The 20,018-nt window shown below is 47.0% G+C and overlaps 13 pseudogenes; all 13 read right to left on the bottom strand.

Moving 5' to 3' along the window:
* Nucleotides 1-165: 165 nt before the first annotated feature.
* On the bottom strand, nt 166-338 carry LOC142473901 (U1 spliceosomal RNA; annotated as a pseudogene).
* A 1,403-nt stretch (nt 339-1,741) lies between these two features.
* On the bottom strand, nt 1,742-1,914 carry LOC142474087 (U1 spliceosomal RNA; annotated as a pseudogene).
* A 1,430-nt stretch (nt 1,915-3,344) lies between these two features.
* LOC142474086 (U1 spliceosomal RNA) lies at nt 3,345-3,517 on the bottom strand (annotated as a pseudogene).
* Nucleotides 3,518-4,936: 1,419 nt separating this feature from the next.
* LOC142474085 (U1 spliceosomal RNA) lies at nt 4,937-5,109 on the bottom strand (annotated as a pseudogene).
* Nucleotides 5,110-6,525: 1,416 nt separating this feature from the next.
* Nucleotides 6,526-6,698, bottom strand: LOC142474083 (U1 spliceosomal RNA; annotated as a pseudogene).
* A 1,434-nt stretch (nt 6,699-8,132) lies between these two features.
* Nucleotides 8,133-8,305, bottom strand: LOC142474082 (U1 spliceosomal RNA; annotated as a pseudogene).
* A 1,404-nt stretch (nt 8,306-9,709) lies between these two features.
* Nucleotides 9,710-9,882, bottom strand: LOC142474080 (U1 spliceosomal RNA; annotated as a pseudogene).
* A 1,419-nt stretch (nt 9,883-11,301) lies between these two features.
* Nucleotides 11,302-11,474, bottom strand: LOC142474079 (U1 spliceosomal RNA; annotated as a pseudogene).
* A 1,404-nt stretch (nt 11,475-12,878) lies between these two features.
* LOC142474078 (U1 spliceosomal RNA) lies at nt 12,879-13,051 on the bottom strand (annotated as a pseudogene).
* Nucleotides 13,052-14,455: 1,404 nt separating this feature from the next.
* On the bottom strand, nt 14,456-14,628 carry LOC142474077 (U1 spliceosomal RNA; annotated as a pseudogene).
* Nucleotides 14,629-16,013: 1,385 nt separating this feature from the next.
* On the bottom strand, nt 16,014-16,186 carry LOC142474076 (U1 spliceosomal RNA; annotated as a pseudogene).
* A 1,401-nt stretch (nt 16,187-17,587) lies between these two features.
* On the bottom strand, nt 17,588-17,760 carry LOC142474075 (U1 spliceosomal RNA; annotated as a pseudogene).
* A 1,404-nt stretch (nt 17,761-19,164) lies between these two features.
* Nucleotides 19,165-19,337, bottom strand: LOC142474074 (U1 spliceosomal RNA; annotated as a pseudogene).
* Nucleotides 19,338-20,018: the final 681 nt, after the last annotated feature.

Raw genomic sequence — 20,018 nt, 5'->3', positions numbered from 1 at the left:
TGGGTGGGTGGGTGGGTGCTCCTTTTATGCCACAGTTATTGACCAGGCCCAAAGCCCAAGCAGTGGCAATAGCAGCTTGTCTGAACAAACACCTGTGCTGTGGGTGGTGGTGGTTGTTGTTGTTGTTGTTGATTTTTGTTTCTGTTTTTTCTAACAGTCGAAAAACAGGGGAGAGCGCGCACGCAGTCCCCCACTACCAGAAATTGTGCAGTCGAGTTTCCCGCATGTGGGGAAATCGCAGAGGTCAGCTAGCTCCAAGTGCAATGAGCAAGCCTCGCTCTGGGAGAGCCACCTGCAGGATCGTGGCTGCATAATTTACTCCTCTGCCAGGTAAGTATGAGTTGGAATGGCGCTGGGGGGCAACTAGCCCTGTCCCAGGACAAGTGTCACCCTTGTGGAGAGAGCAGCTTGGTCATTGGTGCAGTGGCAGCAGCAGCAGCAGCATCCAGCAGCGGCAAGCACCACAGTAGCTGAGGCCTAGTATCTGAGCCAGAACCTGCAGCAAGGATCAGCTTAGGCCATTCCATGCAAACATTTGTGCAGCAGCGAATATTTGTCAAACAACATAGATCCAAGACAGCCCCTCCCCCGCCCATCCAACAAGCACCCAGAGAAGCCAAGCTTCGCCGCAAGGTACTTCTTCTTGGTTTTAAAAGGAAGAAGCAATCACTTTGAACACCGCTCAGCTCTGTCATTTCAGCTGGCGGAGAGACAGGGGGACACCATATTTCTGGGGTGGCTTTCTTCATCTACCCTACCTACCGGCACTCACTTTTTCTGACCTCCACTGACACCTGCTGCTGCTGCTGCTGCTGGAGAGGTGCCCTGTCCTGCTGGCACACTTGTCACTTTGCCCTTTACCAGCATAGCTGCTTACCTGGCATTTGCATAAATATAGAAGCAAGCTAACACTGTCTGCTGCTCCCTGGATAGAGATAGATAGATAGATATTGTTTTTTGCACCACTCAGCAGATAGTTTGCAATCTGTTGGTTTTAAATGCCGCTCTTTGTTACTTTGGAGCCTAGAAACTCTAGAACGTACTGTATACTCCCTTTGTGATATCATCACATGGGGTGGTCTGGCTACAGAGACCCATACATACCATGTAGAACTAGGGTGGGGAGGGGGTGAAATAAAAACCCCATATCCTGCAAGGAACGGCCATTTAAAAAAAAAAAATGAATCCAGATTTGTTTGTAAATGTGCTGCTTTATACAATATTTCAAAAGGCATCAAACATACAATTGTGACTTTGAAATCACCTATACATTGTGTATTGCACTTATCTCAGTATAATAATAGAGAGATTCGTATCTCAAACCAAAAAAAGAAAAGAAAACAATCAGCCAGAGAGGTGGACATTGGAAAGAGAGGGATACATTTTTACTGCTGCTGCTGCTGCTGCTGCAGCGACTCATATTCTACAGTTCTTGGCCCTTTTTGTTTAGAATGTTTTTTTCATGAATTATATGTGTTTCCCTATTTCCCAATCCACCTGAATTTATTCCTAAATGTCTGCGCAGGTGCCTAATTGTCATTTCTCCCTGTTTGAGATGTTGCTACCTGGCTAGTTGGGTTTGCTCCTTTTATGCCACAGTTATTGACCAGGCCCAAAGCCCAAGCAGTGGCAATAGCAGCTTGTCTGAACAAACACCTGTGCTGTGGGTGGTGGTGGTTGTTGTTGTTGTTGTTGTTGTTGTTGTTGATTTTTGTTTCTGTTTTTTCTAACAGTCGAAAAACAGGGGAGAGCGCGCACGCAGTCCCCCACTACCAGAAATTGTGCAGTCGAGTTTCCCGCATGTGGGGAAATCGCAGAGGTCAGCTAGCTCCAAGTGCAATGAGCAAGCCTCGCTCTGGGAGAGCCACCTGCAGGATCGTGGCTGCATAATTTACTCCTCTGCCAGGTAAGTATGAGTTGGAATGGCGCTGGGGGGCAACTAGCCCTGTCCCAGGACAAGTGTCACCCTTGTGGAGAGAGCAGCTTGGTCATTGGTGCAGTGGCAGCAGCAGCAGCAGCATCCAGCAGCGGCAAGCACCACAGTAGCTGAGGCCTAGTATCTGAGCCAGAACCTGCAGCAAGGATCAGCTTAGGCCATTCCATGCAAACATTTGTGCAGCAGCGAATATTTGTCAAACAACATAGATCCAAGACAGCCCCTCCCCCGCCCATCCAACAAGCACCCAGAGAAGCCAAGCTTCGCCGCAAGGTACTTCTTCTTGGTTTTAAAAGGAAGAAGCAATCACTTTGAACACCGCTCAGCTCTGTCATTTCAGCTGGCGGAGAGACAGGGGGACACCATATTTCTGGGGTGGCTTTCTTCATCTACCCTACCTGCCGGCACTCACTTTTTCTGACCTCCACTGACACCTGCTGCTGCTGCTGCTGCTGCTGCTGCTGCTGCTGGAGAGGTGCCCTGTCCTGCTGGCACACTTGTCACTTTGCCCTTTACCAGCATAGCTGCTTACCTGGCATTTGCATAAATATAGAAGCAAGCTAACACTGTCTGCTGCTCCCTGGATAGAGATAGATAGATAGATAGATAGATATTGTTTTTTGCACCACTCAGCAGATAGTTTGCAATCTGTTGGTTTTAAATGCCGCTCTTTGTTACTTTGGAGCCTAGAAACTCTAGAACGTACTGTATACTCCCTTTGTGATATCATCACATGGGGTGGTCTGGCTACAGAGACCCATACATACCATGTAGAACTAGGGTGGGGAGGGGGTGAAATAAAAACCCCATATCCTGCAAGGAACGGCCATTTAAAAAAAAAAAATGAATCCAGATTTGTTTGTAAATGTGCTGCTTTATACAATATTTCAAAAGGCATCAAACATACAATTGTGACTTTGAAATCACCTATACATTGTGTATTGCACTTATCTCAGTATAATAATAGAGAGATTCGTATCTCAAACCAAAAAAAGAAAAGAAAACAATCAGCCAGAGAGGTGGACATTGGAAAGAGAGGGATACATTTTTACTGCTGCTGCTGCTGCTGCTGCAGCGACTCATATTCTACAGTTCTTGGCCCTTTTTGTTTAGAATGTTTTTTTCATGAATTATATGTGTTTCCCTATTTCCCAATCCACCTGAATTTATTCCTAAATGTCTGCGCAGGTGCCTAATTGTCATTTCTCCCTGTTTGAGATGTTGCTACCTGGCTAGTTGGTGGGTGGGTGGGTGGGTGCTCCTTTTATGCCACAGTTATTGACCAGGCCCAAAGCCCAAGCAGTGGCAATAGCAGCTTGTCTGAACAAACACCTGTGCTGTGGGTGGTGGTGGTTGTTGTTGTTGTTGTTGTTGATTTTTGTTTCTGTTTTTTCTAACAGTCGAAAAACAGGGGAGAGCGCGCACGCAGTCCCCCACTACCAGAAATTGTGCAGTCGAGTTTCCCGCATGTGGGGAAATCGCAGAGGTCAGCTAGCTCCAAGTGCAATGAGCAAGCCTCGCTCTGGGAGAGCCACCTGCAGGATCGTGGCTGCATAATTTACTCCTCTGCCAGGTAAGTATGAGTTGGAATGGCGCTGGGGGGCAACTAGCCCTGTCCCAGGACAAGTGTCACCCTTGTGGAGAGAGCAGCTTGGTCATTGGTGCAGTGGCAGCAGCAGCAGCAGCATCCAGCAGCGGCAAGCACCACAGTAGCTGAGGCCTAGTATCTGAGCCAGAACCTGCAGCAAGGATCAGCTTAGGCCATTCCATGCAAACATTTGTGCAGCAGCGAATATTTGTCAAACAACATAGATCCAAGACAGCCCCTCCCCCGCCCATCCAACAAGCACCCAGAGAAGCCAAGCTTCGCCGCAAGGTACTTCTTCTTGGTTTTAAAAGGAAGAAGCAATCACTTTGAACACCGCTCAGCTCTGTCATTTCAGCTGGCGGAGAGACAGGGGGACACCATATTTCTGGGGTGGCTTTCTTCATCTACCCTACCTGCCGGCACTCACTTTTTCTGACCTCCACTGACACCTGCTGCTGCTGCTGCTGCTGCTGCTGCTGCTGCTGCTGCTGGAGAGGTGCCCTGTCCTGCTGGCACACTTGTCACTTTGCCCTTTACCAGCATAGCTGCTTACCTGGCATTTGCATAAATATAGAAGCAAGCTAACACTGTCTGCTGCTCCCTGGATAGAGATAGATAGATAGATAGATATTGTTTTTTGCACCACTCAGCAGATAGTTTGCAATCTGTTGGTTTTAAATGCCGCTCTTTGTTACTTTGGAGCCTAGAAACTCTAGAACGTACTGTATACTCCCTTTGTGATATCATCACATGGGGTGGTCTGGCTACAGAGACCCATACATACCATGTAGAACTAGGGTGGGGAGGGGGTGAAATAAAAACCCCATATCCTGCAAGGAACGGCCATTTAAAAAAAAAAAATGAATCCAGATTTGTTTGTAAATGTGCTGCTTTATACAATATTTCAAAAGGCATCAAACATACAATTGTGACTTTGAAATCACCTATACATTGTGTATTGCACTTATCTCAGTATAATAATAGAGAGATTCGTATCTCAAACCAAAAAAAGAAAAGAAAACAATCAGCCAGAGAGGTGGACATTGGAAAGAGAGGGATACATTTTTACTGCTGCTGCTGCTGCTGCTGCAGCGACTCATATTCTACAGTTCTTGGCCCTTTTTGTTTAGAATGTTTTTTTCATGAATTATATGTGTTTCCCTATTTCCCAATCCACCTGAATTTATTCCTAAATGTCTGCGCAGGTGCCTAATTGTCATTTCTCCCTGTTTGAGATGTTGCTACCTGGCTAGTTGGGTTTGCTCCTTTTATGCCACAGTTATTGACCAGGCCCAAAGCCCAAGCAGTGGCAATAGCAGCTTGTCTGAACAAACACCTGTGCTGTGGGTGGTGGTGGTTGTTGTTGTTGTTGTTGTTGATTTTTGTTTCTGTTTTTTCTAACAGTCGAAAAACAGGGGAGAGCGCGCACGCAGTCCCCCACTACCAGAAATTGTGCAGTCGAGTTTCCCGCATGTGGGGAAATCGCAGAGGTCAGCTAGCTCCAAGTGCAATGAGCAAGCCTCGCTCTGGGAGAGCCACCTGCAGGATCGTGGCTGCATAATTTACTCCTCTGCCAGGTAAGTATGAGTTGGAATGGCGCTGGGGGGCAACTAGCCCTGTCCCAGGACAAGTGTCACCCTTGTGGAGAGAGCAGCTTGGTCATTGGTGCAGTGGCAGCAGCAGCAGCAGCATCCAGCAGCGGCAAGCACCACAGTAGCTGAGGCCTAGTATCTGAGCCAGAACCTGCAGCAAGGATCAGCTTAGGCCATTCCATGCAAACATTTGTGCAGCAGCGAATATTTGTCAAACAACATAGATCCAAGACAGCCCCTCCCCCGCCCATCCAACAAGCACCCAGAGAAGCCAAGCTTCGCCGCAAGGTACTTCTTCTTGGTTTTAAAAGGAAGAAGCAATCACTTTGAACACCGCTCAGCTCTGTCATTTCAGCTGGCGGAGAGACAGGGGGACACCATATTTCTGGGGTGGCTTTCTTCATCTACCCTACCTGCCGGCACTCACTTTTTCTGACCTCCACTGACACCTGCTGCTGCTGCTGCTGCTGCTGCTGCTGCTGCTGCTGGAGAGGTGCCCTGTCCTGCTGGCACACTTGTCACTTTGCCCTTTACCAGCATAGCTGCTTACCTGGCATTTGCATAAATATAGAAGCAAGCTAACACTGTCTGCTGCTCCCTGGATAGAGATAGATAGATAGATAGATATTGTTTTTTGCACCACTCAGCAGATAGTTTGCAATCTGTTGGTTTTAAATGCCGCTCTTTGTTACTTTGGAGCCTAGAAACTCTAGAACGTACTGTATACTCCCTTTGTGATATCATCACATGGGGTGGTCTGGCTACAGAGACCCATACATACCATGTAGAACTAGGGTGGGGAGGGGGTGAAATAAAAACCCCATATCCTGCAAGGAACGGCCATTTAAAAAAAAAAAATGAATCCAGATTTGTTTGTAAATGTGCTGCTTTATACAATATTTCAAAAGGCATCAAACATACAATTGTGACTTTGAAATCACCTATACATTGTGTATTGCACTTATCTCAGTATAATAATAGAGAGATTCGTATCTCAAACCAAAAAAAGAAAAGAAAACAATCAGCCAGAGAGGTGGACATTGGAAAGAGAGGGATACATTTTTACTGCTGCTGCTGCTGCTGCTGCAGCGACTCATATTCTACAGTTCTTGGCCCTTTTTGTTTAGAATGTTTTTTTCATGAATTATATGTGTTTCCCTATTTCCCAATCCACCTGAATTTATTCCTAAATGTCTGCGCAGGTGCCTAATTGTCATTTCTCCCTGTTTGAGATGTTGCTACCTGGCTAGTTGGGTTTGCTCCTTTTATGCCACAGTTATTGACCAGGCCCAAAGCCCAAGCAGTGGCAATAGCAGCTTGTCTGAACAAACACCTGTGCTGTGGGTGGTGGTGGTTGTTGTTGTTGTTGTTGTTGATTTTTGTTTCTGTTTTTTCTAACAGTCGAAAAACAGGGGAGAGCGCGCACGCAGTCCCCCACTACCAGAAATTGTGCAGTCGAGTTTCCCGCATGTGGGGAAATCGCAGAGGTCAGCTAGCTCCAAGTGCAATGAGCAAGCCTCGCTCTGGGAGAGCCACCTGCAGGATCGTGGCTGCATAATTTACTCCTCTGCCAGGTAAGTATGAGTTGGAATGGCGCTGGGGGGCAACTAGCCCTGTCCCAGGACAAGTGTCACCCTTGTGGAGAGAGCAGCTTGGTCATTGGTGCAGTGGCAGCAGCAGCAGCAGCATCCAGCAGCGGCAAGCACCACAGTAGCTGAGGCCTAGTATCTGAGCCAGAACCTGCAGCAAGGATCAGCTTAGGCCATTCCATGCAAACATTTGTGCAGCAGCGAATATTTGTCAAACAACATAGATCCAAGACAGCCCCTCCCCCGCCCATCCAACAAGCACCCAGAGAAGCCAAGCTTCGCCGCAAGGTACTTCTTCTTGGTTTTAAAAGGAAGAAGCAATCACTTTGAACACCGCTCAGCTCTGTCATTTCAGCTGGCGGAGAGACAGGGGGACACCATATTTCTGGGGTGGCTTTCTTCATCTACCCTACCTGCCGGCACTCACTTTTTCTGACCTCCACTGACACCTGCTGCTGCTGCTGCTGCTGCTGCTGCTGCTGCTGCTGGAGAGGTGCCCTGTCCTGCTGGCACACTTGTCACTTTGCCCTTTACCAGCATAGCTGCTTACCTGGCATTTGCATAAATATAGAAGCAAGCTAACACTGTCTGCTGCTCCCTGGATAGAGATAGATAGATAGATAGATATTGTTTTTTGCACCACTCAGCAGATAGTTTGCAATCTGTTGGTTTTAAATGCCGCTCTTTGTTACTTTGGAGCCTAGAAACTCTAGAACGTACTGTATACTCCCTTTGTGATATCATCACATGGGGTGGTCTGGCTACAGAGACCCATACATACCATGTAGAACTAGGGTGGGGAGGGGGTGAAATAAAAACCCCATATCCTGCAAGGAACGGCCATTTAAAAAAAAAAAATGAATCCAGATTTGTTTGTAAATGTGCTGCTTTATACAATATTTCAAAAGGCATCAAACATACAATTGTGACTTTGAAATCACCTATACATTGTGTATTGCACTTATCTCAGTATAATAATAGAGAGATTCGTATCTCAAACCAAAAAAAGAAAAGAAAACAATCAGCCAGAGAGGTGGACATTGGAAAGAGAGGGATACATTTTTACTGCTGCTGCTGCTGCTGCTGCAGCGACTCATATTCTACAGTTCTTGGCCCTTTTTGTTTAGAATGTTTTTTTCATGAATTATATGTGTTTCCCTATTTCCCAATCCACCTGAATTTATTCCTAAATGTCTGCGCAGGTGCCTAATTGTCATTTCTCCCTGTTTGAGATGTTGCTACCTGGCTAGTTGGTGGGTGGGTGGGTGGGTGGGTGGGTGCTCCTTTTATGCCACAGTTATTGACCAGGCCCAAAGCCCAAGCAGTGGCAATAGCAGCTTGTCTGAACAAACACCTGTGCTGTGGGTGGTGGTGGTTGTTGTTGTTGTTGTTGATTTTTGTTTCTGTTTTTTCTAACAGTCGAAAAACAGGGGAGAGCGCGCACGCAGTCCCCCACTACCAGAAATTGTGCAGTCGAGTTTCCCGCATGTGGGGAAATCGCAGAGGTCAGCTAGCTCCAAGTGCAATGAGCAAGCCTCGCTCTGGGAGAGCCACCTGCAGGATCGTGGCTGCATAATTTACTCCTCTGCCAGGTAAGTATGAGTTGGAATGGCGCTGGGGGGCAACTAGCCCTGTCCCAGGACAAGTGTCACCCTTGTGGAGAGAGCAGCTTGGTCATTGGTGCAGTGGCAGCAGCAGCAGCAGCATCCAGCAGCGGCAAGCACCACAGTAGCTGAGGCCTAGTATCTGAGCCAGAACCTGCAGCAAGGATCAGCTTAGGCCATTCCATGCAAACATTTGTGCAGCAGCGAATATTTGTCAAACAACATAGATCCAAGACAGCCCCTCCCCCGCCCATCCAACAAGCACCCAGAGAAGCCAAGCTTCGCCGCAAGGTACTTCTTCTTGGTTTTAAAAGGAAGAAGCAATCACTTTGAACACCGCTCAGCTCTGTCATTTCAGCTGGCGGAGAGACAGGGGGACACCATATTTCTGGGGTGGCTTTCTTCATCTACCCTACCTGCCGGCACTCACTTTTTCTGACCTCCACTGACACCTGCTGCTGCTGCTGCTGCTGCTGCTGGAGAGGTGCCCTGTCCTGCTGGCACACTTGTCACTTTGCCCTTTACCAGCATAGCTGCTTACCTGGCATTTGCATAAATATAGAAGCAAGCTAACACTGTCTGCTGCTCCCTGGATAGAGATAGATAGATAGATAGATATTGTTTTTTGCACCACTCAGCAGATAGTTTGCAATCTGTTGGTTTTAAATGCCGCTCTGTGTTACTTTGGAGCCTAGAAACTCTAGAACGTACTGTATACTCCCTTTGTGATATCATCACATGGGGTGGTCTGGCTACAGAGACCCATACATACCATGTAGAACTAGGGTGGGGAGGGGGTGAAATAAAAACCCCATATCCTGCAAGGAACGGCCATTTAAAAAAAAAAAATGAATCCAGATTTGTTTGTAAATGTGCTGCTTTATACAATATTTCAAAAGGCATCAAACATACAATTGTGACTTTGAAATCACCTATACATTGTGTATTGCACTTATCTCAGTATAATAATAGAGAGATTCGTATCTCAAACCAAAAAAAGAAAAGAAAACAATCAGCCAGAGAGGTGGACATTGGAAAGAGAGGGATACATTTTTACTGCTGCTGCTGCTGCTGCTGCAGCGACTCATATTCTACAGTTCTTGGCCCTTTTTGTTTAGAATGTTTTTTTCATGAATTATATGTGTTTCCCTATTTCCCAATCCACCTGAATTTATTCCTAAATGTCTGCGCAGGTGCCTAATTGTCATTTCTCCCTGTTTGAGATGTTGCTACCTGGCTAGTTGGGTTTGCTCCTTTTATGCCACAGTTATTGACCAGGCCCAAAGCCCAAGCAGTGGCAATAGCAGCTTGTCTGAACAAACACCTGTGCTGTGGGTGGTGGTGGTTGTTGTTGTTGTTGTTGTTGATTTTTGTTTCTGTTTTTTCTAACAGTCGAAAAACAGGGGAGAGCGCGCACGCAGTCCCCCACTACCAGAAATTGTGCAGTCGAGTTTCCCGCATGTGGGGAAATCGCAGAGGTCAGCTAGCTCCAAGTGCAATGAGCAAGCCTCGCTCTGGGAGAGCCACCTGCAGGATCGTGGCTGCATAATTTACTCCTCTGCCAGGTAAGTATGAGTTGGAATGGCGCTGGGGGGCAACTAGCCCTGTCCCAGGACAAGTGTCACCCTTGTGGAGAGAGCAGCTTGGTCATTGGTGCAGTGGCAGCAGCAGCAGCAGCATCCAGCAGCGGCAAGCACCACAGTAGCTGAGGCCTAGTATCTGAGCCAGAACCTGCAGCAAGGATCAGCTTAGGCCATTCCATGCAAACATTTGTGCAGCAGCGAATATTTGTCAAACAACATAGATCCAAGACAGCCCCTCCCCCGCCCATCCAACAAGCACCCAGAGAAGCCAAGCTTCGCCGCAAGGTACTTCTTCTTGGTTTTAAAAGGAAGAAGCAATCACTTTGAACACCGCTCAGCTCTGTCATTTCAGCTGGCGGAGAGACAGGGGGACACCATATTTCTGGGGTGGCTTTCTTCATCTACCCTACCTGCCGGCACTCACTTTTTCTGACCTCCACTGACACCTGCTGCTGCTGCTGCTGCTGCTGCTGCTGCTGCTGCTGGAGAGGTGCCCTGTCCTGCTGGCACACTTGTCACTTTGCCCTTTACCAGCATAGCTGCTTACCTGGCATTTGCATAAATATAGAAGCAAGCTAACACTGTCTGCTGCTCCCTGGATAGAGATAGATAGATAGATAGATATTGTTTTTTGCACCACTCAGCAGATAGTTTGCAATCTGTTGGTTTTAAATGCCGCTCTTTGTTACTTTGGAGCCTAGAAACTCTAGAACGTACTGTATACTCCCTTTGTGATATCATCACATGGGGTGGTCTGGCTACAGAGACCCATACATACCATGTAGAACTAGGGTGGGGAGGGGGTGAAATAAAAACCCCATATCCTGCAAGGAACGGCCATTTAAAAAAAAAAAATGAATCCAGATTTGTTTGTAAATGTGCTGCTTTATACAATATTTCAAAAGGCATCAAACATACAATTGTGACTTTGAAATCACCTATACATTGTGTATTGCACTTATCTCAGTATAATAATAGAGAGATTCGTATCTCAAACCAAAAAAAGAAAAGAAAACAATCAGCCAGAGAGGTGGACATTGGAAAGAGAGGGATACATTTTTACTGCTGCTGCTGCTGCTGCTGCAGCGACTCATATTCTACAGTTCTTGGCCCTTTTTGTTTAGAATGTTTTTTTCATGAATTATATGTGTTTCCCTATTTCCCAATCCACCTGAATTTATTCCTAAATGTCTGCGCAGGTGCCTAATTGTCATTTCTCCCTGTTTGAGATGTTGCTACCTGGCTAGTTGGGTTTGCTCCTTTTATGCCACAGTTATTGACCAGGCCCAAAGCCCAAGCAGTGGCAATAGCAGCTTGTCTGAACAAACACCTGTGCTGTGGGTGGTGGTGGTTGTTGTTGTTGTTGTTGTTGTTGATTTTTGTTTCTGTTTTTTCTAACAGTCGAAAAACAGGGGAGAGCGCGCACGCAGTCCCCCACTACCAGAAATTGTGCAGTCGAGTTTCCCGCATGTGGGGAAATCGCAGAGGTCAGCTAGCTCCAAGTGCAATGAGCAAGCCTCGCTCTGGGAGAGCCACCTGCAGGATCGTGGCTGCATAATTTACTCCTCTGCCAGGTAAGTATGAGTTGGAATGGCGCTGGGGGGCAACTAGCCCTGTCCCAGGACAAGTGTCACCCTTGTGGAGAGAGCAGCTTGGTCATTGGTGCAGTGGCAGCAGCAGCAGCAGCATCCAGCAGCGGCAAGCACCACAGTAGCTGAGGCCTAGTATCTGAGCCAGAACCTGCAGCAAGGATCAGCTTAGGCCATTCCATGCAAACATTTGTGCAGCAGCGAATATTTGTCAAACAACATAGATCCAAGACAGCCCCTCCCCCGCCCATCCAACAAGCACCCAGAGAAGCCAAGCTTCGCCGCAAGGTACTTCTTCTTGGTTTTAAAAGGAAGAAGCAATCACTTTGAACACCGCTCAGCTCTGTCATTTCAGCTGGCGGAGAGACAGGGGGACACCATATTTCTGGGGTGGCTTTCTTCATCTACCCTACCTGCCGGCACTCACTTTTTCTGACCTCCACTGACACCTGCTGCTGCTGCTGCTGCTGCTGCTGGAGAGGTGCCCTGTCCTGCTGGCACACTTGTCACTTTGCCCTTTACCAGCATAGCTGCTTACCTGGCATTTGCATAAATATAGAAGCAAGCTAACACTGTCTGCTGCTCCCTGGATAGAGATAGATAGATAGATAGATATTGTTTTTTGCACCACTCAGCAGATAGTTTGCAATCTGTTGGTTTTAAATGCCGCTCTTTGTTACTTTGGAGCCTAGAAACTCTAGAACGTACTGTATACTCCCTTTGTGATATCATCACATGGGGTGGTCTGGCTACAGAGACCCATACATACCATGTAGAACTAGGGTGGGGAGGGGGTGAAATAAAAACCCCATATCCTGCAAGGAACGGCCATTTAAAAAAAAAAAATGAATCCAGATTTGTTTGTAAATGTGCTGCTTTATACAATATTTCAAAAGGCATCAAACATACAATTGTGACTTTGAAATCACCTATACATTGTGTATTGCACTTATCTCAGTATAATAATAGAGAGATTCGTATCTCAAACCAAAAAAAGAAAAGAAAACAATCAGCCAGAGAGGTGGACATTGGAAAGAGAGGGATACATTTTTACTGCTGCTGCTGCTGCTGCTGCAGCGACTCATATTCTACAGTTCTTGGCCCTTTTTGTTTAGAATGTTTTTTTCATGAATTATATGTGTTTCCCTATTTCCCAATCCACCTGAATTTATTCCTAAATGTCTGCGCAGGTGCCTAATTGTCATTTCTCCCTGTTTGAGATGTTGCTACCTGGCTAGTTGGGTTTGCTCCTTTTATGCCACAGTTATTGACCAGGCCCAAAGCCCAAGCAGTGGCAATAGCAGCTTGTCTGAACAAACACCTGTGCTGTGGGTGGTGGTGGTTGTTGTTGTTGTTGTTGTTGATTTTTGTTTCTGTTTTTTCTAACAGTCGAAAAACAGGGGAGAGCGCGCACGCAGTCCCCCACTACCAGAAATTGTGCAGTCGAGTTTCCCGCATGTGGGGAAATCGCAGAGGTCAGCTAGCTCCAAGTGCAATGAGCAAGCCTCGCTCTGGGAGAGCCACCTGCAGGATCGTGGCTGCATAATTTACTCCTCTGCCAGGTAAGTATGAGTTGGAATGGCGCTGGGGGGCAACTAGCCCTGTCCCAGGACAAGTGTCACCCTTGTGGAGAGAGCAGCTTGGTCATTGGTGCAGTGGCAGCAGCAGCAGCAGCATCCAGCAGCGGCAAGCACCACAGTAGCTGAGGCCTAGTATCTGAGCCAGAACCTGCAGCAAGGATCAGCTTAGGCCATTCCATGCAAACATTTGTGCAGCAGCGAATATTTGTCAAACAACATAGATCCAAGACAGCCCCTCCCCCGCCCATCCAACAAGCACCCAGAGAAGCCAAGCTTCGCCGCAAGGTACTTCTTCTTGGTTTTAAAAGGAAGAAGCAATCACTTTGAACACCGCTCAGCTCTGTCATTTCAGCTGGCGGAGAGACAGGGGGACACCATATTTCTGGGGTGGCTTTCTTCATCTACCCTACCTGCCGGCACTCACTTTTTCTGACCTCCACTGACACCTGCTGCTGCTGCTGCTGCTGCTGCTGGAGAGGTGCCCTGTCCTGCTGGCACACTTGTCACTTTGCCCTTTACCAGCATAGCTGCTTACCTGGCATTTGCATAAATATAGAAGCAAGCTAACACTGTCTGCTGCTCCCTGGATAGAGATAGATAGATAGATAGATATTGTTTTTTGCACCACTCAGCAGATAGTTTGCAATCTGTTGGTTTTAAATGCCGCTCTTTGTTACTTTGGAGCCTAGAAACTCTAGAACGTACTGTATACTCCCTTTGTGATATCATCACATGGGGTGGTCTGGCTACAGAGACCCATACATACCATGTAGAACTAGGGTGGGGAGGGGGTGAAATAAAAACCCCATATCCTGCAAGGAACGGCCATTTAAAAAAAAAAAATGAATCCAGATTTGTTTGTAAATGTGCTGCTTTATACAATATTTCAAAAGGCATCAAACATACAATTGTGACTTTGAAATCACCTATACATTGTGTATTGCACTTATCTCAGTATAATAATAGAGAGATTCGTATCTCAAACCAAAAAAAGAAAAGAAAACAATCAGCCAGAGAGGTGGACATTGGAAAGAGAGGGATACATTTTTACTGCTGCTGCTGCTGCTGCTGCAGCGACTCATATTCTACAGTTCTTGGCCCTTTTTGTTTAGAATGTTTTTTTCATGAATTATATGTGTTTCCCTATTTCCCAATCCACCTGAATTTATTCCTAAATGTCTGCGCAGGTGCCTAATTGTCATTTCTCCCTGTTTGAGATGTTGCTACCTGGCTAGTTGGGTTTGCTCCTTTTATGCCACAGTTATTGACCAGGCCCAAAGCCCAAGCAGTGGCAATAGCAGCTTGTCTGAACAAACACCTGTGCTGTGGGTGGTGGTGGTTGTTGTTGTTGTTGTTGTTGATTTTTGTTTCTGTTTTTTCTAACAGTCGAAAAACAGGGGAGAGCGCGCACGCAGTCCCCCACTACCAGAAATTGTGCAGTCGAGTTTCCCGCATGTGGGGAAATCGCAGAGGTCAGCTAGCTCCAAGTGCAATGAGCAAGCCTCGCTCTGGGAGAGCCACCTGCAGGATCGTGGCTGCATAATTTACTCCTCTGCCAGGTAAGTATGAGTTGGAATGGCGCTGGGGGGCAACTAGCCCTGTCCCAGGACAAGTGTCACCCTTGTGGAGAGAGCAGCTTGGTCATTGGTGCAGTGGCAGCAGCAGCAGCAGCATCCAGCAGCGGCAAGCACCACAGTAGCTGAGGCCTAGTATCTGAGCCAGAACCTGCAGCAAGGATCAGCTTAGGCCATTCCATGCAAACATTTGTGCAGCAGCGAATATTTGTCAAACAACATAGATCCAAGACAGCCCCTCCCCCGCCCATCCAACAAGCACCCAGAGAAGCCAAGCTTCGCCGCAAGGTACTTCTTCTTGGTTTTAAAAGGAAGAAGCAATCACTTTGAACACCGCTCAGCTCTGTCATTTCAGCTGGCGGAGAGACAGGGGGACACCATATTTCTGGGGTGGCTTTCTTCATCTACCCTACCTACCGGCACTCACTTTTTCTGACCTCCACTGACACCTGCTGCTGCTGCTGCTGCTGCTGGAGAGGTGCCCTGTCCTGCTGGCACACTTGTCACTTTGCCCTTTACCAGCATAGCTGCTTACCTGGCATTTGCATAAATATAGAAGCAAGCTAACACTGTCTGCTGCTCCCTGGATAGAGATAGATAGATAGATATTGTTTTTTGCACCACTCAGCAGATAGTTTGCAATCTGTTGGTTTTAAATGCCGCTCTTTGTTACTTTGGAGCCTAGAAACTCTAGAACGTACTGTATACTCCCTTTGTGATATCATCACATGGGGTGGTCTGGCTACAGAGACCCATACATACCATGTAGAACTAGGGTGGGGAGGGGGTGAAATAAAAACCCCATATCCTGCAAGGAACGGCCATTTAAAAAAAAAAAATGAATCCAGATTTGTTTGTAAATGTGCTGCTTTATACAATATTTCAAAAGGCATCAAACATACAATTGTGACTTTGAAATCACCTATACATTGTGTATTGCACTTATCTCAGTATAATAATAGAGAGATTCGTATCTCAAACCAAAAAAAGAAAAGAAAACAATCAGCCAGAGAGGTGGACATTGGAAAGAGAGGGATACATTTTTACTGCTGCTGCTGCAGCGACTCATATTCTACAGTTCTTGGCCCTTTTTGTTTAGAATGTTTTTTTCATGAATTATATGTGTTTCCCTATTTCCCAATCCACCTGAATTTATTCCTAAATGTCTGCGCAGGTGCCTAATTGTCATTTCTCCCTGTTTGAGATGTTGCTACCTGGCTAGTTGGGTTTGCTCCTTTTATGCCACAGTTATTGACCAGGCCCAAAGCCCAAGCAGTGGCAATAGCAGCTTGTCTGAACAAACACCTGTGCTGTGGGTGGTGGTGGTTGTTGTTGTTGTTGTTGATTTTTGTTTCTGTTTTTTCTAACAGTCGAAAAACAGGGGAGAGCGCGCACGCAGTCCCCCACTACCAGAAATTGTGCAGTCGAGTTTCCCGCATGTGGGGAAATCGCAGAGGTCAGCTAGCTCCAAGTGCAATGAGCAAGCCTCGCTCTGGGAGAGCCACCTGCAGGATCGTGGCTGCATAATTTACTCCTCTGCCAGGTAAGTATGAGTTGGAATGGCGCTGGGGGGCAACTAGCCCTGTCCCAGGACAAGTGTCACCCTTGTGGAGAGAGCAGCTTGGTCATTGGTGCAGTGGCAGCAGCAGCAGCAGCATCCAGCAGCGGCAAGCACCACAGTAGCTGAGGCCTAGTATCTGAGCCAGAACCTGCAGCAAGGATCAGCTTAGGCCATTCCATGCAAACATTTGTGCAGCAGCGAATATTTGTCAAACAACATAGATCCAAGACAGCCCCTCCCCCGCCCATCCAACAAGCACCCAGAGAAGCCAAGCTTCGCCGCAAGGTACTTCTTCTTGGTTTTAAAAGGAAGAAGCAATCACTTTGAACACCGCTCAGCTCTGTCATTTCAGCTGGCGGAGAGACAGGGGGACACCATATTTCTGGGGTGGCTTTCTTCATCTACCCTACCTGCCGGCACTCACTTTTTCTGACCTCCACTGACACCTGCTGCTGCTGCTGCTGCTGCTGCTGGAGAGGTGCCCTGTCCTGCTGGCACACTTGTCACTTTGCCCTTTACCAGCATAGCTGCTTACCTGGCATTTGCATAAATATAGAAGCAAGCTAACACTGTCTGCTGCTCCCTGGATAGAGATAGATAGATAGATAGATATTGTTTTTTGCACCACTCAGCAGATAGTTTGCAATCTGTTGGTTTTAAATGCCGCTCTTTGTTACTTTGGAGCCTAGAAACTCTAGAACGTACTGTATACTCCCTTTGTGATATCATCACATGGGGTGGTCTGGCTACAGAGACCCATACATACCATGTAGAACTAGGGTGGGGAGGGGGTGAAATAAAAACCCCATATCCTGCAAGGAACGGCCATTTAAAAAAAAAAAATGAATCCAGATTTGTTTGTAAATGTGCTGCTTTATACAATATTTCAAAAGGCATCAAACATACAATTGTGACTTTGAAATCACCTATACATTGTGTATTGCACTTATCTCAGTATAATAATAGAGAGATTCGTATCTCAAACCAAAAAAAGAAAAGAAAACAATCAGCCAGAGAGGTGGACATTGGAAAGAGAGGGATACATTTTTACTGCTGCTGCTGCTGCTGCTGCAGCGACTCATATTCTACAGTTCTTGGCCCTTTTTGTTTAGAATGTTTTTTTCATGAATTATATGTGTTTCCCTATTTCCCAATCCACCTGAATTTATTCCTAAATGTCTGCGCAGGTGCCTAATTGTCATTTCTCCCTGTTTGAGATGTTGCTACCTGGCTAGTTGGGTTTGCTCCTTTTATGCCACAGTTATTGACCAGGCCCAAAGCCCAAGCAGTGGCAATAGCAGCTTGTCTGAACAAACACCTGTGCTGTGGGTGGTGGTGGTTGTTGTTGTTGTTGTTGATTTTTGTTTCTGTTTTTTCTAACAGTCGAAAAACAGGGGAGAGCGCGCACGCAGTCCCCCACTACCAGAAATTGTGCAGTCGAGTTTCCCGCATGTGGGGAAATCGCAGAGGTCAGCTAGCTCCAAGTGCAATGAGCAAGCCTCGCTCTGGGAGAGCCACCTGCAGGATCGTGGCTGCATAATTTACTCCTCTGCCAGGTAAGTATGAGTTGGAATGGCGCTGGGGGGCAACTAGCCCTGTCCCAGGACAAGTGTCACCCTTGTGGAGAGAGCAGCTTGGTCATTGGTGCAGTGGCAGCAGCAGCAGCAGCATCCAGCAGCGGCAAGCACCACAGTAGCTGAGGCCTAGTATCTGAGCCAGAACCTGCAGCAAGGATCAGCTTAGGCCATTCCATGCAAACATTTGTGCAGCAGCGAATATTTGTCAAACAACATAGATCCAAGACAGCCCCTCCCCCGCCCATCCAACAAGCACCCAGAGAAGCCAAGCTTCGCCGCAAGGTACTTCTTCTTGGTTTTAAAAGGAAGAAGCAATCACTTTGAACACCGCTCAGCTCTGTCATTTCAGCTGGCGGAGAGACAGGGGGACACCATATTTCTGGGGTGGCTTTCTTCATCTACCCTACCTACCGGCACTCACTTTTTCTGACCTCCACTGACACCTGCTGCTGCTGCTGCTGCTGCTGCTGGAGAGGTGCCCTGTCCTGCTGGCACACTTGTCACTTTGCCCTTTACCAGCATAGCTGCTTACCTGGCATTTGCATAAATATAGAAGCAAGCTAACACTGTCTGCTGCTCCCTGGATAGAGATAGATAGATAGATAGATATTGTTTTTTGCACCACTCAGCAGATAGTTTGCAATCTGTTGGTTTTAAATGCCGCTCTTTGTTACTTTGGAGCCTAGAAACTCTAGAACGTACTGTATACTCCCTTTGTGATATCATCACATGGGGTGGTCTGGCTACAGAGACCCATACATACCATGTAGAACTAGGGTGGGGAGGGGGTGAAATAAAAACCCCATATCCTGCAAGGAACGGCCATTTAAAAAAAAAAAATGAATCCAGATTTGTTTGTAAATGTGCTGCTTTATACAATATTTCAAAAGGCATCAAACATACAATTGTGACTTTGAAATCACCTATACATTGTGTATTGCACTTATCTCAGTATAATAATAGAGAGATTCGTATCTCAAACCAAAAAAAGAAAAGAAAACAATCAGCCAGAGAGGTGGACATTGGAAAGAGAGGGATACATTTTTACTGCTGCTGCTGCTGCTGCTGCTGCAGCGACTCATATTCTACAGTTCTTGGCCCTTTTTGTTTAGAATGTTTTTTTCATGAATTATATGTGTTTCCCTATTTCCCAATCCACCTGAATTTATTCCTAAATGTCTGCGCAGGTGCCTAATTGTCATTTCTCCCTGTTTGAGATGTTGCTACCTGGCTAGTTGGGTTTGCTCCTTTTATGCCACAGTTATTGACCAGGCCCAAAGCCCAAGCAGTGGCAATAGCAGCTTGTCTGAACAAACACCTGTGCTGTGGGTGGTGGTGGTTGTTGTTGTTGTTGTTGATTTTTGTTTCTGTTTTTTCTAACAGTCGAAAAACAGGGGAGAGCGCGCACGCAGTCCCCCACTACCAGAAATTGTGCAGTCGAGTTTCCCGCATGTGGGGAAATCGCAGAGGTCAGCTAGCTCCAAGTGCAATGAGCAAGCCTCGCTCTGGGAGAGCCACCTGCAGGATCGTGGCTGCATAATTTACTCCTCTGCCAGGTAAGTATGAGTTGGAATGGCGCTGGGGGGCAACTAGCCCTGTCCCAGGACAAGTGTCACCCTTGTGGAGAGAGCAGCTTGGTCATTGGTGCAGTGGCAGCAGCAGCAGCAGCATCCAGCAGCGGCAAGCACCACAGTAGCTGAGGCCTAGTATCTGAGCCAGAACCTGCAGCAAGGATCAGCTTAGGCCATTCCATGCAAACATTTGTGCAGCAGCGAATATTTGTCAAACAACATAGATCCAAGACAGCCCCTCCCCCGCCCATCCAACAAGCACCCAGAGAAGCCAAGCTTCGCCGCAAGGTACTTCTTCTTGGTTTTAAAAGGAAGAAGCAATCACTTTGAACACCGCTCAGCTCTGTCATTTCAGCTGGCGGAGAGACAGGGGGACACCATATTTCTGGGGTGGCTTTCTTCATCTACCCTACCTGCCGGCACTCACTTTTTCTGACCTCCACTGACACCTGCTGCTGCTGCTGCTGCTGCTGCTGCTGCTGGAGAGGTGCCCTGTCCTGCTGGCACACTTGTCACTTTGCCCTTTACCAGCATAGCTGCTTACCTGGCATTTGCATAAATATAGAAGCAAGCTAACACTGTCTGCTGCTCCCTGGATAGAGATAGATAGATAGATAGATATTGTTTTTTGCACCACTCAGCAGATAGTTTGCAATCTGTTGGTTTTAAATGCC

The sequence above is a fragment of the Ascaphus truei genome (assembly GCF_040206685.1).
Source record: "Ascaphus truei isolate aAscTru1 chromosome 13 unlocalized genomic scaffold, aAscTru1.hap1 SUPER_13_unloc_3, whole genome shotgun sequence".
In the NCBI taxonomy this organism is placed as follows: Eukaryota; Metazoa; Chordata; class Amphibia; order Anura; family Ascaphidae; genus Ascaphus; species Ascaphus truei.
Note: the sequence above shows the minus strand (reverse complement) of the source record. Positions and strands in the feature narration are given on the sequence as shown.